The sequence below is a fragment of the Syngnathus floridae genome, chromosome 7, assembly GCF_059516105.1.
Source record: "Syngnathus floridae isolate MCC-2025c chromosome 7, RoL_Sflo_1.0, whole genome shotgun sequence".
NCBI lineage: Eukaryota > Metazoa > Chordata > Actinopteri > Syngnathiformes > Syngnathidae > Syngnathus > Syngnathus floridae.
The window spans coordinates 14,892,632-14,918,740 of record NC_142419.1 but is presented as its reverse complement, the minus strand read 5'-3'; the positions used below and the strand labels follow the sequence as shown (position 1 = coordinate 14,918,740).

Sequence of the window (26,109 nt, the reverse complement as noted above, 5' to 3'; positions counted from 1 at the left end):
TGCACCATCCTATCAGTGTGAAATAGACCTTTTATTATTGAAACCATTTGTTTTTTATTTGTTTCTCTGACAGTCTTTCAAAACATTGCTTGATGAGAAACCGGTCCGTGGCATAAAAAGATCTGGGACCGCACTAATCAAGAATTCTATTAAATATTAATGACAGCACAGTTAAGAATGGTGATTGTGTGTTTGTATGGGTGCAGATGACCTCTGAATAGGAAGTGTTAGCCTCACATATGCAGTAGATATGAGCCAGCTTAGCGCTATTGATCCCGCTCCTTGTGGAGACATTAGGTTTGTTATAATCAATAGCTTTCCTTCAGCAGTCGTTCCCGTGCAATTCTTTCTGCTTAGGAGATTTAAAGAAGAAAAAAAAATCCAATCTAGAAGAAGGAGGAGAGAGCAAATGGAATGTCTTGATGTCCTTGAACTTCCAAACTGGGAAGAAAATGGAATTAAAAGACAGATGGTGGGTAACGTTGTTGGTGCGCCCTCTCTGGCTCCTTTTAAAGATCCACAAATGTTGTTTGGACAGCGCCCAGCAAAGGCGACTGCTTTCTCAGGTGATACTTGACAAACAACGGCCCCAATTTATATATATATATTTTTTTTAGCCATCACTTGGTCCGTATGTAGGTTCTGAGCTGTCCGTTCATTTACAATCTGCATTTCCGTTCATTTTAATGCGGCTAATTTATTTGGTATTGACTATGGTCAAGGAGCTCGGCCAAGGAACAAATTCAACTATTTGCTTTTCCCATTGTGTGTTTTTCCCCTCAGCGCTGTCACATTGACGGATGTCAGGTCAGCGCAGTGACAAACGGACAGAGATATCCCAACCTCGTCCAAGTTGGCTGATGGCACCAACAGACGGACGCACAGATGGATGAACAAACCAACGCTGGAACCGACAAGTTTCTTGGACGGCGCGTTGCGCAGCATTTAGGACGAACGTGTTTGTCATTCTTTGAAGGGCGTCAAGGTTACTCAACGGATCTGGTAAGGTTGCTGCTTATTTTTTGTCGCCGTTCTGCCATGGAAGCTTTACAACTAACTCGCAACTTAACTCATTCACGAACTGACTTATCGACTAACAACTGGATGACTGACTAACCAACCGACAGTTAACCAATATTGTAACTCATTGTTTTATTCAGTCAAGTAAAGTTGTCAATGGCTTAGTTAAGTTCATCAGATGGTTTTGACAAAAGAGCCGCAGGAAATATTTCAATCTTTTAGTCTATAAAAGGATAAATAACAAAGTCATATTAAAATAGGTTTCCTGGGCGCGGGAGCCGGAATATGATTTATAATGAGTACCAGAAGCTGGCTTCCTGTCACGCTACTCGCAATCGCCATGGTATCCTCCCAGGTGACTGTGATAATGGCCTTCCTTTATTGCCACAATTCCTCGAAGGAGATAGCCCGGTGCCCAGCGTGACGGCGAGCCACAGGGGAAGACTGGTGCTGGGCTGAGGTTAGGTGAGGCTGCTTTTGGGTTCAAACTCTGATGTGTCAGCGGGGGTGGGACGACAGGGGTTGAAAACCAGCGTTTTTCAAAAGTGCGTGCACCCCTTTTCAACACCTCTGCACGTGTAAATGAGCAAAAGAGTTGCATCAATCGTCCTCTGGGTGGCAGCGTGCATCCACATTGACGCCCCCCCGAGCCTCACCCCCACCCCGCCTGACGCCCAGGGTCTCTGCTCATCTGCTCTCCTGCAATGTGGCCTCCGGAATGGAGAGCCTGGCACTTGTGGTGTCCTCAGGATTGTCACAAGTGCTCAGTCAAATCAACAGCCTGCCACCTCCTCCGCCCAAGACCCAAACAGCCGCAAACGTCCCTTGGAGGCAAGCCTGCCAGCCTCCCAGGAAATGAAGTATGGGATGGAAGAAAAGCTTGGAGAAAAAAAAGCCATTTCAAAAGATATTTTTTTAACCCTATCCCATCTTTGCCATAAGTTACAGAACATTCCAAAAAATAGACATTACCCAAAGCTAAAATACTTGTTGGAAAAAGTTGGCCGTGCATATTCAAACAGACAAATGCAAATAAGCGACACTGTAGCAAAGTCGTTCCCTCGCTAATGAAGCCGCTTCATTTCCAACACTTAACGAACTTTCACGAGGTCAGGACTTCAGAAGGGGGAAGGTTGAGAATCCCGAGGCAACAGTGGGTGGACTTGTTAAGTGGTGCAAGCGCACCCCGTGGGACGACACTTGCAACCACACCCGGGCGACCCCCCGCTATTGCGCAGCGCACGGGGAACGCTCTAAGTGGCTTGATGTGCGGTGCCCGGCCCGACGTCCCGCCGTTAGCGCCGTGTCGCGTCACGCTGCCGTAGCCGAGGTCACGCAGTGTGTGGCGGCCGTGCTCGTCGCTGCGGGGCAGATCCTCAAAAATCCCTTTGCAGTCATTTTTGGTTTACTTGGCCCTTTTTTCTGCGCTGTCTAAGTTTTTACTTTATTTTTGGCTTAAGTTCACTTTTTGGCTTGGTTTTGGATCACTTTTGCTTTTATTTTTAAGCCTAATTGGAATCCATCTTGAAGTTGAATAGTTTGAGCTTTATCAAGCATGATTTTCTTTGTTATTAATTATTAGGGCTTCAGCTACCAGGGGAGATTCTTGAAGAAAATCCAAAAAAACAAAATAACAAAGAGCTCACTGGCGTGGGAATGTTCTGACGGACGGGTTCAGAACAGCAGCTGACACGAGCCCGCTAACAAAATGTGGAGTTAGAGCGCTTCTGTCTCGTTTAAAAGTTGCATCTGAAACTTCAGTTTGGCGAGCCTCTAAAAGGTTCAGTTCTGCGGACTCCCAACAATGCTTCACTTCTTTTTCCACCTGGAACATAGGCCCACTGTATTTTAGGAGACTTGATTTCATTTTGCATTTGTTTGCTTTTATTTTGTTTTATACACGACGGAGTGATTATATTGCCCCCTCCCTTCACTTCGAGGAAAAAACTTGAACGTACGCTTAAAATAATCCCGCAGTGTGAATTGAGTTGATTACTTTTCATTCTTAAAAGAAGCTGAGGAGAAGCAATTTCATTTCCTCTTCCTCCTGCTGCGAGACTCGCACACCCGTTCGTTACATTTTTTTTATTATTTCATATTTCTCTGAATATGACGTTAGAAGCACACGCTCTGCTGCGACTGATACCACCTGACCTCAATTTACCGGCAGGTCGTCATGAATATGATTAGCACGCCACGCAAAAACTCGACTCAAGTGTCAGGTTGAGTGACGTGACGAACGCACGTACGCGCACACGCACACGCGCTCAATACTAAACAATGCAATTGCTTTCTCTAAGTGGACATGTCATTAGGTACACCTGCATTGCTACATTCAGAACAAGAAAGAAAAATTTTAAATGTATGAATGGATTTTTTGGCTTCTTTTAATATCAACTAGTAAATTCATATTTTCTGTGCCAAAATAATTTAACACGTTAAGTTTGTGACTAATTCCAGAGTTGCAGTATTTGAGGACCACGCACTTAAAAAAAAAAAAAAAAAATTTAAATTAGGGGCAAAGTTTGAATACGGCCTATATGCAGCCCCCGGGCCACCACTTGGCTGTCCCTTTTGGGAAAATGAACCATCAATCATTAGTTGTGGGGAAAAGAAAAGTAGTACAGCACCATCTAGTGGAGTATTTACTCCCTCTGCTCCTAATGCAAAATGATCTCGAAATGCTAAAGTGTACATTACACTTAATACACATTGCAGGAAAACATCTGCTGAGCCTTTACTGCCTACTTTACTCATTAATGAGTGTACACACACGCACGTACACACACGCAGCACGTGAGCAGGAGGCATTCGGCGTCATGGCGGCGATGAATATAAAGTATAAACACTCCTCGGAATCCAGCACCCCTGGCCTCAATTTCACGCCATTATCTCAGCATAATAAACACATTAGCTTCTCGCTTCCCGACGCCTGCTTCCGAGATGAAGCTTCCCGCGCTACATCAAACCATTTGCCCATGTGAATTATGCATGAAGCCCCCTCGCGGCCACACCGGCGGCCCCCCGGGGGCCTCGCCGGCTAACTCGCCACAGGAAGCCAATGACGGACCAGGATTTTGTTTCTTTTTTTTTTTTTTCAGAAGGGGAATGATGCATGGTCACTCGTGTTCACTCGAATGCACGCTTCCTCACCAGACTGTCACATCATCTTCGGAGAGACTCCAAGCACCTCACCAAACAAGCTTTTTTTTTTTTTTTTTAATATTTCAGCATGGTGGAATGCACATAATTCAATACGATGGCAGTGGGAACGAAATTTACAGTAAAAATGTAAAATAAAGGACTTCAAAAAGTCTTCAAATAAAAAAACTTAGGTGTTCAAATGAGATAAAAGCGGGAAAATATTAACGATTAAAAAGTAGACTGAATAAGTAAATGTAAGAAATCTTGCCAAGTGTCACAAAATACAAAAAAAAATTGGATGTAAATGAAAACGAAAAAAAAAAGTGCAAATGTACGGTGGCAAACTGTCAGAATAATTGAAAAGCAAAGCCATTTGCCTTAGACCTCCTGTGACAGTCGACATCCAAACGTTTTCCTGGAAAATAGCATTCATTTTAATAACCGCACGTCACCGTGAACGGAAATAAAAAAAAAAAAAAAGGTTTGATTCCGCGAGTCGCAATTGATTAAAGAACTCATCCTATCTGCGGCGTAATATATCCACGCACACGCTCCCTTCTGTTTTTCTAGCGCCATTGAATAAAAATGTCAAGTTTAATTAGGCGCCGCCGCCGCCGCTCTTTGAGAGCACAACGCTCGCACGGAAACAAAAAAGATGCCAAAACGTCATTTGGGGAAGCTGCTTCCAAAATGTGGCAAGTCAAACTAAGAAACGTTGCAAGTGAACTGCCACTACACTGTTAATCATTACTCAAGGAAACTGATTAGTGAGGCTTTTTCTCCTCACGATTTAAAATGCTTTCAAGTCTTCTAATATGATTCAAACAAAATACACAAAGGATTAGTTTTACGCTGTCAATCCAGTTGGGGGGGGGGGCATTTTAGCTAGCTAGCTTTTAGCAGTGCCCTTGTTGCATGCTAATGAAAGGTGTTTTTCAAAACATCTTTCCGTGTCAAAAGATTTCATGTATCAGAAGCTGCGCGTCATCGGATCGCACGTTACCATCTGACAAGGCGACACAGACGTCGCAATTTGCCGGAACGCCGCTTTGATGAGGCGCTGACACGCGCGATTACAACGATAGCGGCTGATGAGCGGTAATGGCCTGTCACTGGTTTTTATCTGGTGTCACATTGGGATGTTGCGGGAAGCCGAGACCAATCAAACGGCGGGGGGAAAAAAAGTGACGCAGACGCTTCCGACAACTTGAACCGACGTGTCGACCCGAAACCAGATGAAAACCGAGGCCCAATTGGGATGTGAAGTGATGCAAAAGCATCTCATTGAGCAGCAGACTCAACTTTATAAAGTTGACGGATGGTGAATAGAAAAAGTCTACACCCCCTGTTCATCAGAGGCACTTTCAACGGCGGCGGCAGGCGTATACTGGCTGCCATTTAACATAAGTTTGAGATGGGATAGTTCTGAACACAGCCACATCCCAATTATAAGCGGGGTGTGCACACTTATGCAACCACATTATTTCAGCTGATTCTACTTTTAAGAATCATGATGTGATTTACTTCCAACAACCTCTCATAACTTTCAGATGGACGTGAGTCGTTTCCAACTGAGTGGAGGGGAAAAAAAAAAAAACTTTTGGGGCGACATACAAAGGGTTAGGTCGAGGGACCCGAGTCAGCTTGCGGTGTGCCGGAGAGGGGGCCATCAAGAAGCGTGTGCTCGGCCAGGAACAATCAGGGGAGCCTCGACAGGGGGCTGATTATCGTGGCAAAATCATGTCGAAAAGCTGCCCAGGCACTGCGGCCGTTTGACACCCCAAGAGCGTTCTGACTGGAGGCCGCGTAGCTGTCAGCTCAGCTTGTTTTGGGGATTGGATGATACGGGTTTAATGCCACGTTTTCTATTTCTCTGAGGATGGGAAAAAAATATGTTTACATCTAAAAGTGCAGCTTTACATCACTGCATGAGAAAGAAAGACAACGGTCTTTGGGGAGTCAACTAAGCCGCTGGCAGTCATGTACTTCTATAGTAGCGCTCATTAAATTTTAAAGCGACCCAGATTGATCACCTGACTGACTGCTGCCCTTCTCAACTTTGCACTTTGCACACACAAGTTTCTTCTTTTTTTGGGGCTGCTTAAACTTTTCCGCCAGCAGCAAGACGAGACAAGGTTACTTACAAGCTGGTGAACTTTATCTCATGCAGCAGTTCATTGCGGCAAAAAAAAAATCGTCCAGGGTGGAGGTAAGCAGCGATGGAGAATTCACACTTGCTGCTGTGTTGGTATTGACCGAAATATTTATCATCATGCAGTGGAATTCTGTTAATGTTCTAATTTATACACAGTTAAGTTAATGGTACATAAAAACAAAATGAAATACGAAAGCGGTAATGTTTCATTTTTAGCGACGCTTGACGTGAATTCACGCTAGCATTGTGCGAACGTGCTAGCGAGCTCAAGCGTTTCTGTTTCAGAGGAGTGAAATGAGGCTCCATTCAAATCTTGCTAGTGGTGGCGTCATGCGAGGACTTGCTGGAAATTGTTCCTGGAGCGTCCGTGTCCCGACGAGATAGGGAAGCGGCATGTGCTCTGGTGCGATACGGTCGGCCGATGTCCAACTGACCTCAGGTTCCCTCGTCCTATCGGGCCTCGTGAGTCACAGGTCTAATTAGCAGGCTGGGCCCGGTCCAAGAAGGCTTTAACACCTCTAACTGGAGTCACACAACACCTCAGCTAATTAATCCTGCCATCGTTAGAAAGTGGAAGTTTGCAACACTTCAAATAAAAATCGCATTTCAGCAACTCATGCGACGGCGCTAAATGTATAGTCATATCAAGTTTCATCCAACATTATTGCAGATTTTTTTAAAAAATATTTCACCCCATCTCCCTCTGCTTACTTGATATTGCAACAAAACAGAAAAAAGAATACACCATTTTATTTCATATCAGCCTATGAAACAATCCCACCGATTATACGAAATAAAAATAAATAAATAAATTAAATAAATAAATAAATAAAAGTAGCTTCAGAGGCTACCGTTTTTTTTAAGCGATTGCTGCCGAATATATATTTTTTAAACAAGCAAAGCATAATAGCGACAAAGCAATTTCGAGCGGGTCTCGCAAAGTGGACGTTGAGAAGTGCTATTCGCTTCCACATCTAGTCCTGTGTTCAAATGCCAGTGCAGCGTTGTAAAACTCATCCTCACTCCATTTCCACTGGTGTAACCTTTTTACCCTCACCATTTTTCCCTTCCAACAGCAACCTTTTCCCGAGTCAAAGGTCGCAGCCGCGCCCAGTGGTGCGAGATGCTTGACCACCCTCACAACAGCAACGGAGCTGTTTGCTCCGACAAGCGGCCGATGCGAAAAAAAAAAACCCTCTTCTTAACAGACCTTTCCGATATTCCTGCAGGAGACATTTAATCCCTTCCCACGCATCAGTTTGACGCAAGCCGGCGCTAATAGCGGCAATCTGAAGCTCAAGCAAGAATTTAGTGAGGTTCAGACATGGCGGAGCCTCTGTATTGCTACTTTAACTTTTCTCTTTTCTTGTAGGCAGCGCAAAGCTTCACCGTAGACCGGAAAGTTTTGTGTTTCTGTTTCAAATGCAAAATGTAAAAACTTCATCAGCCTCATCAGTACGGCGCTAATATTAGTCAATGAGGATAAATGACTACAGGTAACTTGAACTGAAAGTAAATTGTAATCTTATGAGCCTCACATCACATTACAATCGTCAGAAAATGAAAACACCTCAAAATGACTTGGAATTCATCTGAAAGGCTTGCGGAGCAGCTTATTAGCGTGTCAAGATGTTATTTTCTTTAACGAGGCCGCCTACTCGCGCACTCATTGTCAAAAAACAGTGCACTGTTATTCCATGAAAGGACTCATAAGGTGTTTTTCAGGTTACTCGGGAAAATCCTTGACAAGTTTACTTGGGAAGTCTTTTGAAATAACATGATAGGAAAATGCAAATAGGTTTTTTTTTTGCCTGGAGGCATCTGGTGTATTAGACAAAAAGGGATGGATGATATAAAAAAAAAATACAGAATGTTCTCAATAACTGAACAATAATCATTAAACATGCGGAATTGTAATTTTATAATTATTGCAATCATCATGACCAATAATACAGATTTATGGAAATACCACATATATTAATCGTAATAAAGCTTATTGTATTGATTATGTTTGTTAACGAATATTCTTGAAAAAAAATTGCATATTAAATTGCAATGGTAATATTGAGGAGGCTCTCCGGTCGTTAAAGTAACATTTCAAAAAAGGATTCCGTGTTGCTCTGCAGGGCAACTCAAGGTGTTATTTTTTTTCATGCCCCAGCTGACAACACCCTCACAGCTCTGGGGGTTTGCTCTGCCACTCCGCCTGATCTCCAGCCCCCCCCACTTTCGACACCCACCTCCGCCACTGGCCGCACCCTGTCTCGTATCAAACGTGTGATTTCTAATTAAACCTTCTAACTGAGGTTAAGAGGCAATTTCATGCACCCTACTCTTGATAAATAGATGGCGGACCCCCGTCACTGCTTCTCCATTCCGCCATTAACAGTCTTTAGCCAGCACCGTTTGCTCACTGACGAGTCTAATCAGTGATAAGATCCATTTTCCTTTTCACCCCCTCCACACTAAGAAATGTCAGAAAAGAAAATATCTATAGTCTGTTGCAATTGTCTTCCAAACATACTTTTATGAGCTCCCAAGAGACCAAAAGGTGTTTTCTTAAAAAAACAGTTTGGCAACTGTAATGCCCCCAGAGTGTTCATTATGTGGCTCATGAGAGTCATTGATTGGCCCTGATGGAATGTAGAACATGATCTGAGAGAGAGGGAGAGAAAAAGGATAGTCATTTTCTGAGGGCGAGGGAGAAGAAGCCAGAAACATTGATTAAGGTCGGGAAAGGCTCTCTCTGACGGGGGATTAATTACCGTCTTTGCTCTGGAAAAGGAAACATTGATCTGAGCGAGTGAGGAGGAAGAAGATTAATGACAGGCAGCTTTATGGTGATGAAGATTTAGTGAGACAGAGGAGAGGGAGAAGAAATGTCCGTCAGGCAGGACAATCGCTCGGAGTCTCCCTGTGAGGCCTGAAAGAGCTTCCGACTTATTGCTGACATTGTCATGTTTCGTCCATTAGTTTAAACTATTGTCGTTTGTGTGTTTTTTAAATGATACAGGTAAGTGTGAATTTAAATTTGTGCAATTTTGGCGTAGTACCGTGCTTGGCCACAACATGCCTGGGCAGCACTGAGAGAAGTGTGTGAGGCAATGCTAAGAAAGATGAGGAAATCAAAAATATGATGCATTTCATTCCTCAGTTCAATTCATTTCATTCAGGGCTATAAAGCGTAATCTTATCCCCACCTTTATTAAAATTTAATCTCCATTTCATGCTCAGAGTCAATTTGCCAAAGAAAACTCGTGACCCGACAGCCAACTTTGTGCTAATTAAAGTCTACAAATATTGAGATGATTGGATGCCTCTTACTTTTACACCTCAAATTAGAAGACACGATAAATCTCTTTTTTAATGCCAGTTCAATTTGAGACTCATTCGACGAGTCGAGTTGGCGCGAATGTAAGATGATACTTTGAGTTCACTTTTGAGCAACCATTCACAATAACTTTATTTCTTGACATTCTGTTTTGAGCAAATAATAGTGTCGGCAAGACCTTTGCCATTAGGGGCTGAGAAAAAAATCCTATAGATGTCAATCACGGAGCGGCTCTATATAAGCGCAACTTCACAACCTTTGGGGAAGTGCTGACATGTGGCTGGTCTCAGCAAGGACACGACATGAGTCACAAGCCGCGGATAATGATGGAAACCATTAGGGAGGAAAAGTTCCAAACCGGCTGAAACCGGCTGGCTTATTTCTACAGTCACTTTCACCGTCGCTTCATCCTGTCGGTCACTTCCGACGACTTGATTGCCTTTTTGGCGGTGGTTGGGGTGGTATCAACATGCCTGGAAACTCCACAATTTTCACATCCTAAAATGACGCACGCCACACTCATTCAGTGACAATGAGAAAAACCCAGGTTAGCGATGGACACAAAATTGGGCAGACATGCCTATCGTAACAAGACTTGACTCCATTTTTGTACTGTAAAAACAAGTGCGGTTGAAACAAAGTGCTGAATAAGATTTGAATATAAGACGAGTGATCATAAACACTGTCGGGTCGATCGTAACACGAATTGGGAGGAATAACGAACCCAGTGCTGGATCCAAACAGGACAGAGCCAATGATATTGATACTGATTTTGCCCAGTATGTAAGCCACCAGAAAAGTGCATATTTTTTAAACGAATCAGCCGATTAATCAATTATCGTAATGTTTGCCAAATATATATCAGTCAGGTGCCAATATGTTCTTTCCCCCCCAAAAATATTCAAATAGGCAAATGGCAAACCGCAACTATATAAATATATAAATGAAAATTAATTTGAGATGATATCCATTCATCTATTCTCTCAACCGATTATCCTCACTTGTTCAGCGCATCGAGTATATTTTGTGTGATATTTTTATGAATGTTGGTGCGCCGTGAGATTGGGCAGTGTAAAATATGTGCCTTGGTTTAATAAAATTTAGGAGAGGCTGCTCGAGACTTTCCAGGAAAGCCATTCATCAATTACATGCCCTGCTGAGCTGCCACACAATACTTTCATTAGAAAGCTCATATTTATAATTGGCCTTTATAAATATCATCTGTCAGCATGCGGTCTTGAACTTGAAGTGCTTGGACTCTCACAGACCACCGCAAAAGTACCTTTTCAATTTGATCTCAGCAGCTGGCTATTTGCACATCATTACGCGGCAGGCGCCGACCCGCCGTTGCCGCAACAAGCGAGTCTGCAGCTCGCCGGCTTCGTTTGGATCTTTTGTTTATTTGTTTACTCAATCCTCACACTGCCGCTGCTCATTTGGGTCGCTAACAAACTGGTTCAAGGTTGCCGCCAAGGGACACGAGGCAGCGTGGAGAGTTAGTCGAGCGTTTGGTGCCGGTTTGCTTTGTTTGCTTGCTGGCGAGCCTCGGTGTGTATAATTCTGATGAGGTGACGTTGGGAGACCAAAAAAAAAAAAAAGCTGCCAAAACAAGCACGACTGCCAGATAAAAGGGAAGCGGCAAACAAAGACAAAAGTCGAAAACTGGAACGGCGCCAGTGCAAATCTTACGGGAACATGGACCTAGTTAAACTCCAAAAAGTGCTCCGGTCCAGTTGAAGCTTTGGAAGGGTACATTCAACAATGGAGGACAAGCTCTCCAAATTAAACAGCATCCAGGCTGGCCGACCCATTTTCGGACCTCCAACAGAACCAAAGTCTACGGTGTTGAAACGAATCCTAGATTGTAGCGAACTGCACTGCGAGCTCAAGTCAAGTCGTTCCCAAGGAAAAATCTCCAAGTTGCGAGCTGACACGTCTTTGTGGAACATTTCGCTCCCTATTTTCACACCTTCACAGATGTTGGAAGGCTGCCGGGCTGGGGAATCTGCTCTCTGTTCCGATTTATCACCCACTAATGTGAATGATCATCGGCGGAAACGATTAAAAAGCTCAAATTAACAACGCCAATTTTGGTTTTTGACCGTTTTTCACACTTGCTATGCCCTGCCCGATATGTTGCACTTTTCGATTTGTTTTTGTATTAGGAGCAACGTGGACGCCACTTTGCTTTAAGAAGTGTCATGATGTCACTGTCGGACAGGCGACAAGGACCACTATGACATTTTGCGAAGACCTTCGCAAAGCCCAGCGGATGAATCTTAATGAAATGACGAGCGCCAAACAAGCTCGTTGACATTTGTTTGCCTTGACGGGAAAACGTCGGGTGTTTGGATGGATCGCTGTGGCCGCAAACACCAACGATGGATATGATGTGATTTGATGCTGATCAAATCTGGATTCAAGGATCGTGTTTTTGATTAAATAATAAAAAAGATAACGGCAAGATGCAAAGTTTGCAACATCAAACTTTATTGATTGATTTTTTTTCCCGCCGTATCTCGGCACTTGTAACTTGAGAATTGCTTACGTTTGACTTGCACTATGTGACTTACTTCAGGCGTTTTATCTTCAGAGGCTTTTCAGTTCTGCCACAACTCATTCAATAAGAACTTCCCGCCCGTGAGTGCCGTTCTACCAGATAACGACACTAAAAGACCAATATAAAATATAAATCATCGGCTCGGCTACGACGACGCCAGGTGAGCTCCTCATAGGTAAACCTGAGCCATGCTGATTAGCTTGACTGACAGAACGGGAAGGGATTAGCGGTAAATTATACTTTTGAGCGGTGAGCGTCCAAATTGAAATTCCACTCAAGTATTCGAATTTAGCTGCTGTATTTTGAGGCGCTAAGCTTCCAAATGGTGTTGGTATTTAGGCAGGCCACACGCTGCTGAAGTGCCAATCAATGGATCAGTCAATGGGCACATCAATGGAGAGAGGGGGAAATAAAGATTTGGGAGAATGTGAGAAGACAAAGAATAAGCAGAGCTTGCTGCATTCCAAGATCTAAAGAAAAAAAATAAAATCCCATTTATTCTAAACGAAGTTTGGGCCATCAACAATTTATGATGCAGCATAACTTGATTAGCAGCTCTTCATTTGATGTGGTCCTTTTTTTTTTTTTTTCCAGATATTTAGCACGACGATGAATCATGAACAAGATTTACTAATGAAGCGCTTACTTTTTGATGAGCTGATGAATCATTCAGCTCGCAAAACTGTCCGGAGTCCGGAGTTGAGTGGCGGTTAATAATGTGAGACATTTTGAAGGCGTGAGCGTCTTTGCCAGCGAGTGTCACTGTTGCAGCATTGCTGGCGCTTTCCCCGCATGTTTATTTGAGCGGGGATGGGAGGGGGGAGAGAACATCCTTTTTTTTTTTTTTGCTTTTAGGTGTCTTAGCATCCTCCGGCTCTCCCTCCCTTCCTCCCTCCCGCCGGCTCGCCCTCGAAACAAGGTAGTTCTGCTTAATTACTCAAACGGCGGCCCATCCTCATTAGACTCTTGACCTTGGCAGTGTGTGATAAGAGGAGGTCGACGTGGATTAGAAGTCCACAACCATTGTTGCCCCCCCCCCCCCCCCCCCACACACACACTCCCGCCCTCTCTTCTGTTCTCAGTCAATCTTCCTTTAAGGTAAAAAAACAAAAAAAAAAGACTTGAAATGTTTCCTTACTTGATGCTGATCTTAACCACCAAGGCAGAAACATCAGTGTCAATAAAAGCATGCCTTTTTTGAGATGTCGTCAGTCACAAAGTTTCCCGATTCGATAACCAATCGAGGCACAAATTGCGTCGAGTTAGACTGATGCAGATGTTAGCGTTACGGCTGATCAATAAAATGAGGCTAAGGGTCAAGAGTGATTTGGTTTTGTATTTCGTTTGGGATGAAAAATGGAACTAGCTTCAAGGGGAAATAAAATTTGATACATATCGATACATGAGGTGCGATACAATTCATAGACGATATAATTTCAAGTGGAATTATCACGATTTGATTCGATTGGGTTACGATTCAACTCAATAGTGGACGTTACGGACATTTAAAAAATAAATAAAAAAACATCGTCATTTTTTATAGGTAGTGTAAAATGCTAATTTGGGGATTCTAGTTTGTAGTACATTTAATAATAATCTGACAGAAAATGTCGGTGGAAAATCAAGTAGTCTCATTTTTGGCTATTTATGCTTGAGTCCCTTTTTCCGCCAGAGAAATGATGGAAAATGTCACCGAAATGTTGTCAAAAGTCAAAGTGCAATGAAAAGGTGGAGTTTGTTGGTGGCACGCTCGCTCTGTGGAAAGATGGAACACGCCTGGCTGCCGTGATCCCTCGCCACCAGACTCGGTCTTGATCATACCTTTCAACTGCAACCCCATATCGCCTCACGCCGTGATGGAGGGGGGAGGGAGATTAGGCGGGGGGAGAGAAATGGGCGCTGCGGCAAAAACGGATGCACGGAGGTGGAAGGGGGATCAAAACATACGGTCACCCGTGAGAACAAAGGACGCAAAGTGCTTCCAGAACGTTCTCCTGCAGCAGTTCCAAAAGTGGGCTGTCAATTATGTGCTGATCTTCAGTGGATAAAAGTGACTTAGATTTGAAATGAAAAATGCACTTGTAAGATGTACTGTACAACTCATAAACATGCCCTGAGCGATGCCGACTCAGCACATGGCTCGGAGCGAAGACATTTCAAAAGGAACCACAAAGGAAGACGTTTGTCATCTGCGTGCTTTGGGTTCATCGCCGTTGTGGTTAGTGGCCACCATTTATCTCCATGACGACATTCCGTGTTGATGTTTTGGGCAATAAAAGGTGCTCCACTCTTTTGATATAAAACTGTATTTTGACTGACTTATTTATTTACGACATTTTCCAAGCAAAAGAGGAAGCTTTGTGTTTCCCCATTCTCGGGGCAGGCTAATGGGACTCGTCTTTACGGAGCCTGAAGGCATCATCGGCTCAGCCTCCGCCATCTGTCTCGTTCTTGTGAGCGTGTTTGAGGGATTTGCTCAAGGTTTGCTGCAAATGCTGCCTGCACCTGCGTGATGCAAACGTTGCTTTGGAGCAACAAGCCCACTTTCTTTTGGAGGACGCGTCAAGGCAAGTGACACGTGCAAGTGTTTTCAATTCCGTGACTAGCGTATTCATTTTTTTTCTTCTAAAAATGAGCTTTGGGGCAAAAAATAGATCTGCCCCACATATTCTGCCTAGCAACAAGTGGCCACTTGTCGGGCAACGGGACCCTCTACCCCAAGTTGCCGAGGAAATGCAAGAGTGATCTTGACTGGCGGCTTAAAAGGTTTTAAAATGCGCTTTGGGGCGAAATTTAATCTGACCCCTGTATTCTGCCTAGCAACAACAGTGCCCTTGATTGCAGTTGGATAGATTTGAGGTCTTTTATAAATATGTATCATTTTAATCATACAATATTCAACAGTCTAACTTAGTTGGTTGCAACAAAAAAGAGCTGTTTGTTGCTTTCTCACACAAAAAGACATTTCTCAGCACTTCCCAGTGGTGGCTAGCAAGCGCCTTGGGCTTCGTGATAAACAAACGCTAACGAAGGCTTCACATCTGCTGAGGGAGGCCAATGAAAAGGAGCAAAAATCTCAGCTCTCACACTCACACACACTGAGGCGACAAAATGGCCACTCACACATTTGCGATTTCATCAAATGTTCATTTAAACATCTTTCCCGCTCCTCCGTCGGGATACCCGCCGACATCCCTGCCAGATTGTTCTTCAAGCGGCGGCCCAAAGGCCTCGTGTGCGACTGAAACACATTAATAAAACCATTTTCCCCTCGCTGGTCCTCCCGCATCTCCACTGCGGAACACAAAAATGTCGACGCTTAAATTGCCTTGTTAAAGCAAGTCCACATTGGATTACATCTACATTCGCTTTCGTGCCGTTTGTCTCGTCTGTTCTTGGGCTCACATCTGGGATGAAACATAAGGGGGAAAAAAGGAAAACCATCAAAGACAGAAGCTGGTCTCAAATCAACAAGGAGCAACGAGGACTGAGTTATCTTCATTCGAAAAAAATGAAAATACTGAGATAAGGAGAAGGAATTATCGGTGGCAAAGCGAAGTACCATTCGCTTTTCTGAGAAAATCCACTCCGTCTGAAAATGACGGGAAGAATGGAGACGAGTTGTTGAGCTATTTTCAATCACCGCTTCCCTGATGGGGAACCATCAGCTTTTATTTGAGGGAGGTGGTTATATTCATTTGCCTCAACTGGAAATCACGATGACACTGTCGATCTACGGTAGAGAATTGCTTGGAACAAAGTAAGTCATGTCATCTTGACCCCAAAATCAAGTTTTTGGTCAAGTGAAACAGACTTAGATGTCTTCGACGCCTCTAATGTAAATTAAAATTCAGAAAAAGATTTGGAAGCAGAGAATTATAGGCCAGGGTTATGGTTTAAAGGTCATGGTCAAAGTAGGGTTTCCAGCCTGGGTCGACGAAGAAGCGAGGAAAAAAGTGGGTGTTGACGATGCGGCACCAACGGAAGCAAATGAGTCATGTGACACATGCCTGTATGCCATTAATAAGCTGAAGGCTAACCCAGAGCAAAAATATCAATAATAATAACTAAAACAACCCTTGGGAGGATAAACAATTCGGAAAATAAAACAAATGGATGATGACATTTTTTTGAACGGAGACAGGTTCAAGTCGATATCGCCAATAAATGTCACATGAGCGATGACTCCAGATCAGATTGGAGCCCAAGATGGCGGCGTGCAGTCCACCATTTTGATTACAGATGGAGCACACACCAGTGCATTAGTGGACCTGGACTCTCCCCCGTTGCTCTTTTTTTTTTTCTGAGCGCCTTCCCCCACCACTTTACTCTCCCTTGCTATTCGGCACTACTCTAAATTGTTTCTGTCAGCTTAGATAAACGCAGCCCGCCTGGGCCATCACGGCCACACATGCGCCCCCCCCACAAACCCACACACTCTCATCGGAACCTATGTGCATCTCTGTTAAATAAATGAATTCCAAATATGATGACATCGTATGGGTTTTTTTTCTTCTTCCACTGTTATGCAACAGTCTTTCTTCCATTGCGGCCGGCAGTTACGGACTCCGGGAGATAGCGGATCCTCTTTAAAGTGTCTTGCTCTTTGCTACGCTTGCACCGTGAATACACTCAGCCGTTGGCATCATGAATATAGACAGCTAATACGGGCCCGCCTTTATGGGCCAACCCCCCCCCCCCAAGAGGACACGAAGCCTCCCAGCTTCGGGGAGTTGAACACGGCCGCTGTGATTTATTCCGTCGCTCCACCTGAACGACAGCTGACGCTTCTTACGGCACGAAATTTTTCAGGAAGCGTTGTAAATAACGCCACGCTAGCTTTTAATGAGCTATGAAAAGTTCATAAAAGTTTGCAGCGAGCGACGCGGCCTCCCCCGCCAGAGGTGGAGAAAAAAAAAAAAACTGTGATGCGGTTGATTTCTCAGCTATCCGCGTCTTTCATTTTCAGATATCTTCAAACAACACGTGCAACGAGTGGGAATCGTGTTAAGATTGTGCTCTCTGAAGAGGTCATTATCTAGCGAGGCTTTCTCGGAGCATGATCTCATATGAATAAGTGTGAGTTTCAATAAAGTAGGCAGATGGGAGTTATTTGCCGTGGCAGGATTCTTCGTCAGAATAATAATATTGTATTGACTGGATTTTGTATTGTACGGGCCGGGCATCGCCTTAAAAAGAGTGCAACAAGAACATTAATCCCACTCACCGTGAAGCCGAGCGGCGCAAATTGAACGTTACACCTTCTGATGTACGAGCGCCGCGTCGGAGGCGACGCTAATAAAGCGGAACCGCGCCGGCGACTTGTATTGATAATCAAATCCCGCGCGACACTGTATCACATGGGGGGGGCTATCGGCGGGATATTGATTAGAGTCCGCCTCGGCTCCATGAGGATTAATGCCGAGTCGCCGAGCGCGATGGCGACGTTTCGCATCGCCCGGCCCGTGAGTGGAAAAGGAGGCGATCCTTAATGGTGACTAATGCCAACCGCTTTATGCTCTCGTTTGATGATCAGACGCTACTTTTTAAAAAAAATGTTTTACTAATTGCTTTGCTGGAGTTTGCGAGCCACAAGGATTTAAACAACTCACCAACAACTCTCTACGGAGCGGCCCGGAAGATGACCTCATATATACGTGACATTATCACTTGGCGCTTACTTTTTCATTCTCAACTACATAAAAATACTCCTACCACATAGATTCATTTTCCACCTTTGACACCAATGTTGACAATCCAAATAGTCATTTGAAAACGACCAGCTTCCAATTCCTGGAGCTCGGAATCACGGCAATGAAATATCCAATCATGGTTTAATTACGGCACATATAAAGGCGTCGTTCAAGAGTAAAATTCCGTTTTCATCTACAGTTCCACATAAGAGCCAGCGTGCCCGTGTCAAGGTGATCCCCCACACAGCAATCATGCGCGGACACCGAGACGCTTGTTTAGAGCGCGGCTTCTCTTAGGCCTTTCATTTCCATTTTTATAAGGAAGTGGCCCGCTCTGGTCCGTGTAATGAAGGTGTTTACTCGGCACAAAAGAAAGGGGAGATTAAGACGGCGGGATAATCAAAACCTGGGGCCACAAAAGACAGCCAATCACTTTGAGGCAGGGAAAAAAAAAAAAATCCCTGGGCTTCTTTCAGCGTGTTCCTCAAATGCTGTTTATTCCTCATCTGGCTGCTTATTTTCTGCTTCATGTCCTCCTTTTGCTTACAATTTAAATGGAAAAAAAACCCACAACTAAACCACTCGGAGTAACTGATAACAAGGACAGTAAATTGTTCTCTTCGAGAGGGGAAAAATGGATGCCATTTATTCATCTCAGAGCCTGAATTCCACCCATTTTTTTTTTTTTTTTTATAAAACGTCAACCTGATGTAGATACATTGAGGCTAAAGGAGCATTTCAAAAGGTGACAATATGATATAAATCGTCATTCCTTAACGCAAAGTTGTGTTTGTATTTCAGTACAGACACGAAAACCGAGTTACTTCTTTGCTTTCTTCAATAGCAATTTAGTGAGCGGAATTATCTCCACTACTCCATAAAGTGCAAAATTTCTGTGAGCTAACTCTACTTTTATGCTAGCAACACCGATGATGGTAAACTCAACATGTCGGCTAAGATCGAGTCAACATATTTTTACCAGCGCTCCAGATCCACAAGTTGAGGCACTACACAGAGAAAAGGGCCGATTACAATCAAAACGACTCAAAGCATAATGCGGCTAATTGCGCTCAAGTAGCGCTTACCGTGATGGAGATCGGCTTCTTCGTGTCTGTCTGCGCTGATTGTCAAATGCGGCTTACTTATATTTGCCTCGAGTTTAAATCTCCGTTCGACAGCAACCTTTTGCTCCGGCAAAAAGTTTTAAGTCTCGAGTCACGTCCCGCTTGCCATTGATTACTGACCCCAAAATACAACGCGCTAAATGAAACAGATGAAACCAACTCCACTTCTTGAATAGAACATTCACAACACACCTGCATATATATTAATATACTATATACGCAGAGACAATCTTGAAACAATTCCACATCATATTTAAGCCCCCCGCTACCCATGGAGTCGATACAATCTGTGAGTGGAGGCCTTGAAAAAAAGGTCACAGACAAGCGAGGGCCCTGCGGCGGATTGGATTGTCTCCACTTCAAACCGTTTATTTTCTATAAAATGAGACTGAAGAAAAAGTAAGCTAGAAATACACACATAGAGAAATACACACACACACAAACACAGAGACATTGACCATGAGGACCCGATCGTATCCTGAGCCAGAAACCGAGTCAATTGGAGAGATAATCCTTGAAATTTGTATTTCTAGTATTTTTTAATTGGCAGAACATTTTTACCAATTTTGAGACAATTTTGAGCCTCCATTGACCCAAATGTAAAATTTTTGTAAAAACAAACGAGTCCCATTTGCGAGAAACAAGCCAAAGTCACAACGACACACTTTACGTCTTTACAGATTCAGTGATAGTTCCGAATGCTCTTTTCATTTTCCGCGCCGTCGTTCACTTTCCTAAAATGAAAGCCGTCGCAACAAGATTGCTGCAAAAGGAGGTGTCAGTCTGAGTGTGAATTTCAGGCGTCACACAGAATCAATCTTGTAAATGAGATCAGGGGGAGGCAGCGGATCTGCTGCAGCCCTTTGTGCACTGCAGGTATCCGCTAATCTCCAATCTCGTCTGAGTTTTGGAGTAAATAACCGTAAATATCACTTCATTTTATTTATTCTTAGGTGTTATTATTAGAGCGTTCTTTGGGTAAAAAAAAATATATTGTCTTTGCTTTGGAGAATGCAGCAATCCGACAAATGTAGTATATAGTCAAGAGGCTTGACGCAGATACGAATTTGCTTCCGTTTGATGCTGGAATGCAATCTTCAGCGGTCTCCACCCGTCCACTCAAAGTTTTATGCTTTACAATATCCAAAACAAATGTGATTTTCTCTTTGCTTTGACGACCAAAAAAAAAAAATCTATCCGGACAATATGCACTTGGAGCCCGTGCCCACTTCACTCATTAAAAGTAGCGTATGGAAATGTGACTCTTCCAGCGTCACTATTTTTTCACAAGTTTCGAAATCACTCAATTAGAAAAAGGTCAGCGGCGGAATGTTCCGGGTCTCATTCAAACTCGTCCTCACCTCGAGCTTACATTGGCTCATCTCCTGACAGTGTTTACCTTCATGGGAGAGAGCAAATGTCATTGGAATAATTATTCAGGGCCGGCCGGCTTGGAATGGCAGCGCCTGAGCAATTTTTTTTTTAATCTTTTTTTTTTTTTTCACTGTGGATCTTAATGGAAGAACCTTTCTCAAAAATTCTGTTTGTAGAAATAATAATTCGCCCGGAAAGGTCTGCAGAATCCACTGGACAGTTTTACATCCAGTCAACAATGACTCTGGGGCTTTTTAATATTAGGATTACTGTAATAAAAAAAAACTTTTTTCCAGTAAGTATGTTTTTTTTATTGACAGAACTTAGAACTTGACCAGTGCAAAAAAATAAACCTCCCTCACCAAAAAAACCCCTGCTCCATTTCTGCGTTATTAATCCACATAAATATGTGCATATATAAAAACGGCAACTCCGACGTAACGTCAAGTGAAAATATTTACTTACTAGACATTCGAGTGGACGCACTCAATGAATATTTCAGCGGCGAGACTCTTCAAAGATTCATGACAGGGAATTTTTGAAGACCTAAGAAAACGTTTTTATTTGGCGAGCTCCATAAGCATCCCTGGGGGACATGGTTGCGTTTCTCCAAAGACGGACGACTGTCAAGCGTTCTATAGAAAGAAGCAGTTCACAAAAAAGGCAAAAATTCATAGAGCAGGTGGGATTTAGATAAGCGAACAAGGCCGCTCAGCACTTCATGTGTAATTAAGAAAATGCTCTTAATTAGCTGCCTTTCACTGACATTTCTTTGATTATCTGTTGCGTCTCCTGCACATATTTCACTTTTAACGCCCCCTCCCAAAAAAATACATGCCGACATTAACTTCTAAGTCGATTCATGGTTGATACCAGCACAAACCACTTAAAATGTTTTGGTCTCTGGCTCCCGTGTGGGCTGGCTCTTGGAATATTTAAAATAGAAACATGAGAAGTTGCCACAATTTTTGTGGGATTAAAATAAAACTATTTTGAAGCTCTGTCAAATCTTCACTAACGAATAAATTGCATGCAAAACGATATATTACACAAGTACATGAGAAAAAATGTCGAAGCACTTCTGACGTATCGACTTGGCGAACCCAGCAGAATTTCAGCCCGTAGGGGCTCATCGGTGTGCCAAAATTTTGCCGGAACACGTGATTAAATTTTCAAAATTCTTGACGGGTTATATACAGGTCGACCTTCCAACCTGACTCAGCCATTTGATTCAAAATAATTGCCAGATGTGAACAGAACAATCCAATTAATATTTGTCATCTTTTCCATCTTACTCCCCGTCATTTGCCACATTTATGAAGAGCGCATCTGAGCGGTAGCAAGATCAGAGCGCTGAAAACAGTACGACGCCATTCCCGACTCCTGCTGTCTGTTTGAAGTCGGCGTAATTGTATTCCTGCGCAGATTTGTGGCCGCCGTCAACGCCGGAAATAAACTCCCGCGCGTAAGCTGCGATGTGGCAGAACGCGACAGCGCCGGCAAACCTTTTCATGAGTCGACACACACACAAACATTTTCGATTTGCATACAATTGGCCGGGGTGCGCTGTGGGGATAGTTCAGCCGGAATGCGATCAAATAGAAAATGTTTCATCACATGCAGAATACTCGTGTGGGTGTTTGTATTTTGACTCTGGCTTTATTGCTTTTGATTTTTTTTTTTTTAGAAAGGACATCACAGCCCAGGGCGAATTGACATGTTTGCTTTTTGTGAATTTCTCACTCTGTAAGCACGGCTGTCAATCAAACGTGACGGTTTTTCTTTTGAGGACGTGGCGGAAGTCACTCGTTGGGTCTTTTGTTTCATTTTGCTAAAACGGCTTTCGTCAGATACTTTCAGAGCAGTTGGCAGTGGCAAGTTTTTATTTGATGACAATAATCGCAAGAGTCAGCCGGGTCGCTGCGCTTGTGAAGTTAGCCGACTGCGCGGCTGTTGGACAACTTCTGCTGTCATGTTGTCACCAGGGGGGGGGGGGGGGGGGGGGGGGTTCATACGCTGGCGGCTTGCTTCAATAAATCAAGAGGATGGCAGTCATAACCAAACATCTGAGCAGTTTCTAACCTAATCAACAAAGCAAATTTATCTCCGTCCGATCCGAGTCCATTATCGGCGTGATGCTAACAACAGCTGCGCGCGTGTAATGGGATTCTTAATTACACACATTAATTATACTTGGATGAATGCGAGGGAAAAATAGACAGTATATGAGCCATTATCGTGAAAATCAATTGTACCATGCAAGAACTAATGAAGTACATGCAGACGATTGGGAAGTGTGCCAAGCTTAGAAGCACATTAAAGGCAGTGTTGACACTTGTTCCGATGACTGGTTCACTTAGCGCACACGCTGCTGGCATTGTATGTTGGTCAATGGAAATAAAATTTTTTTAAAAAAAGTTCAGTCGCAACCTAATGAGATCGTTTTTGACGTTTGGGTTTAGCTCATTATGTGACCATTATATCACCAGCTTTGTGTTCTCACCAGTTTGCACTCAAACACCATGATGTGACATTTCTTTTTATTGTACACTGACGGCGACCGAACATTCAAAGTATGAAAGAAGTCGAAATCGTCACTCCATAGGTTCCATAACAAAGAAAAGGTTCTTTGTACAGAGCCATTTATCCTCTATATAAAACCCTCTCCTGTTGAGAAACCACCTCCCATGGTTTGGATCGGTAGTACCTTGGTCAAACGTATCAAGAATGGGAAATTAACCCGTCACACGTGTTTTTCGTTTGATAAGTCACTCATTCGGATTTACTTTGGCAGCTTCGAAAAAGTTGCAAAATGACGCGGTGACATGTAATCTATAGGTGTCAACCTCCAGGCCAGGGGGCCAGATACGGCCCGCCATATCATTTTATGTGGCCCGCGAAGACAAATTTTGCATCGACTTTTTGTCATTACCAAAATTACAAATTGTCTTCACTTTTTAAAAAAAAATAGAGATATTGCTTGCCATTTTTATTACTATTAATCTTTTTAAGACATTTGAACAGTTTTTACTAGTCTCTGATTTTAAGTTTGACACTACAATGTAGTGCATTTCAAAGGCTGCCGACAAACGAAGACGACGTTTTAGCTGTCTGCAATCTGATTGCGAATAGGACGACTCGGCGTTGCTAACTTTCAGGCTCCCCGTTGACAAATCTCGGGTGGAGAGCTCAGTTTGGACCCTCTTGGGCAGACTCCAGATAAGCTGCCATCAGCAGCGCAAAGAGCGGGGCCCCTCAAGTCCTGATGTTTACCCGCATGACAGCCTAATCGTCACCGGTGGCGCCGTAAGACGTCGCACTCGTCACCTCCCCCCCTGCGTCCATCTCCGAGACCGAGACTCCATCACGCCGAGAAGCATCTTACGAGCAACAGAAGCTATCCAAGCAGTTATTACCCCCTCAACACTGTTGGCTATGATTGCAATCACATGTCCACATCTCACCTCCCAGAAGCTTTGAGAGTTCTGTTTGATTTGATTTTGTAGTTCTTTTTTCCTCCCTTATACAAACAGGGAGAGGTACACAGAGACTCGGTGTTTTGCTTCTCTGGCTGTCATAACAACACAAGGCGAGATTTTAGGCTGATACAATGCGAAGGTGAGAGAAAGCAAGAGTGAGGAGGGTGGCTGTGCACATCCAGGGACTATTTTGGTTGTCATTGTAGTCCATGACAGGACTACAAGATAAAGGAAGTCAAAATCGTACTTATTTTGAATGATGCCTGCCACTTTCCTAGCAAGTGGCAGCGACGGGGTGGTTGCCCTGGGCATTGAAATTAGAGGCCTGGGGGCATCCAAATTAATGCAGGGGCCATTCAATCAGTGTGTGAACAAAGATTGTGAATTTGGATTTTACCGAAAGGGCCTAAAGCATATTTGTAGTTTGGTAAACCAGGAGCTGACCTTTCATGAAGAGACATCTTGATGCACAGGCCGGTCTACTCTAGACTCAAAGAAATAAATCAAACCACAAAGTTAATTCCAAAGTCATCCCGCATCATGTCAAATTTATTTTTACCAAAAGAACTGAAAGCTACCACAATGTTTATCCAATAGGGACTCACATTCTTCATTGACTTTTTGTCATGTGTTTAATAATTGTCTTTTTTTTTTCTAGGAGGAGGCAAGAAGCCAATTAATTTTGAATAAAGTCTAAGGCAATCTAACTTTAAGTTGACTGCGGTCACAGGTCAGGCTGAAGCAGTTCACGGTGTTCCGCTGCTAATCAGCTACTATTCACTGAAATGCCGAGCCGCGTGCTATTTCAAGTTGTGAATGCAAATGGAACAAGTTAGTAGGCAATTGTAACCGGCACATTGTGCTGCGTCCTTCCAAGCGGCCTAATCCGCCACGATAATTACCATCATTTACATCCAACGGGAACCGTTTGCATGTAACTAAATGCTCATTATGTTTACAATTATCAAATGCCAAGGTTCTATAGGCGCCACTTAAGCGCCTCCTGTGGTATTTACTTTTTTCCTTAGATGTTAGTTGAAGACTGTTGTGAAATATTTTTGGGAAAAAATACCTCTTTTTCTCTGAAATTAATTCACTGTTAATTAAATACTGGCCATCGCCGCCTCCAGGACAATCTCATGTGTGATTGATTTGGCTGAAAGCTTTTGGGAAAAAACAAAGATAATTTGATTTTTAATCGAAATGTAAGTGTTGAATCGGAGGTTAAAGGAAGGTTAAATAAAAGTAATCTCACATACTTATTATCGTTGCATCGTTCCTTATATTTGTATTCTAATCTGCCTGCTAATTCTCATTTTTCCCTCCCGGGCGTGGCTATTTTTAAAAGTCATCCCATCTGGCTGGTCTCGACGGCAATATTGCCCGATGAACTTTTGTTAAATAGTAATGAATCGTCTCTCCGTCACAGGTGGGCGGCGCGTGTGACTGACTCGTGTTAACATCTCTGTCGACCCGCTACACCTGCTCTCGCCCATTTCTTCCTCCACGCCTGCCAATCCGTTGGGCAATCACGTCATGTCAATATCGTCTCTATCAATCTCGCTATCCATCAAAGAAAAAGTCCTTATTGGACATTTCTGATAAAAATGTGATTTACACTGAGTTTGATGTTCTAGCAAAAGAACAGAAAACCTCAACGCCTGCAAAAAAATAAATAAATTGGAAATGCTTCTGTGCAGAGTTTAATTTGTTTCGTCCGCTACAGTGCGAAAGCATATGAAAGGCAAGAAAAAAGAAAATACACATTACTCTTCAACATGACACTGAACTGAAATTGGATCCCATGGAGAAGTATGATAGGAGAGAAATTAACATTTACTCCCTCCGCTTTTGGTGGCAGCCATCATCCTTGTCAAGTCTGCTGCGAAAAGTTACAAAGGCAGGAAAAAAAATTAAAAGGCGAAACCCTTTCAAAGCGTTTTTCTTCTTCCTATGCCTCCTGTGAAGTTAAGAGCCACGTTGCACCCCACTTCCTTTCTGTTTGCCTACATGGAGGTCGCGAACTGCAATTAAATCTAAGAGAAGGCGTTCTGCATGATACTGTAATTTATTTTTTGTGAAACTTAACCTCAGCACCCAAGCGGCATTAAAATATTTTTTGCTGGCAAATGCTGTGACCAGATGTATGTCAGCCATCAGAAAAAATTGTGGGTCTATCATGCTACCAAAACTTCATATTGCTAAGTGAAAACTGGTGTTGAGAGCTGC

General features: G+C 43.3%; 1 protein-coding gene across 1 annotated transcript in view; it reads right to left on the bottom strand.

Annotated features, from left to right (window-relative positions):
- prdm10 (PR domain containing 10) overlaps positions 1–26,109 on the bottom strand; it is a 57,351-nt gene that overhangs the window by 8,939 nt on the left and 22,303 nt on the right. The gene's annotated exons all lie outside the window — the stretch shown is intronic.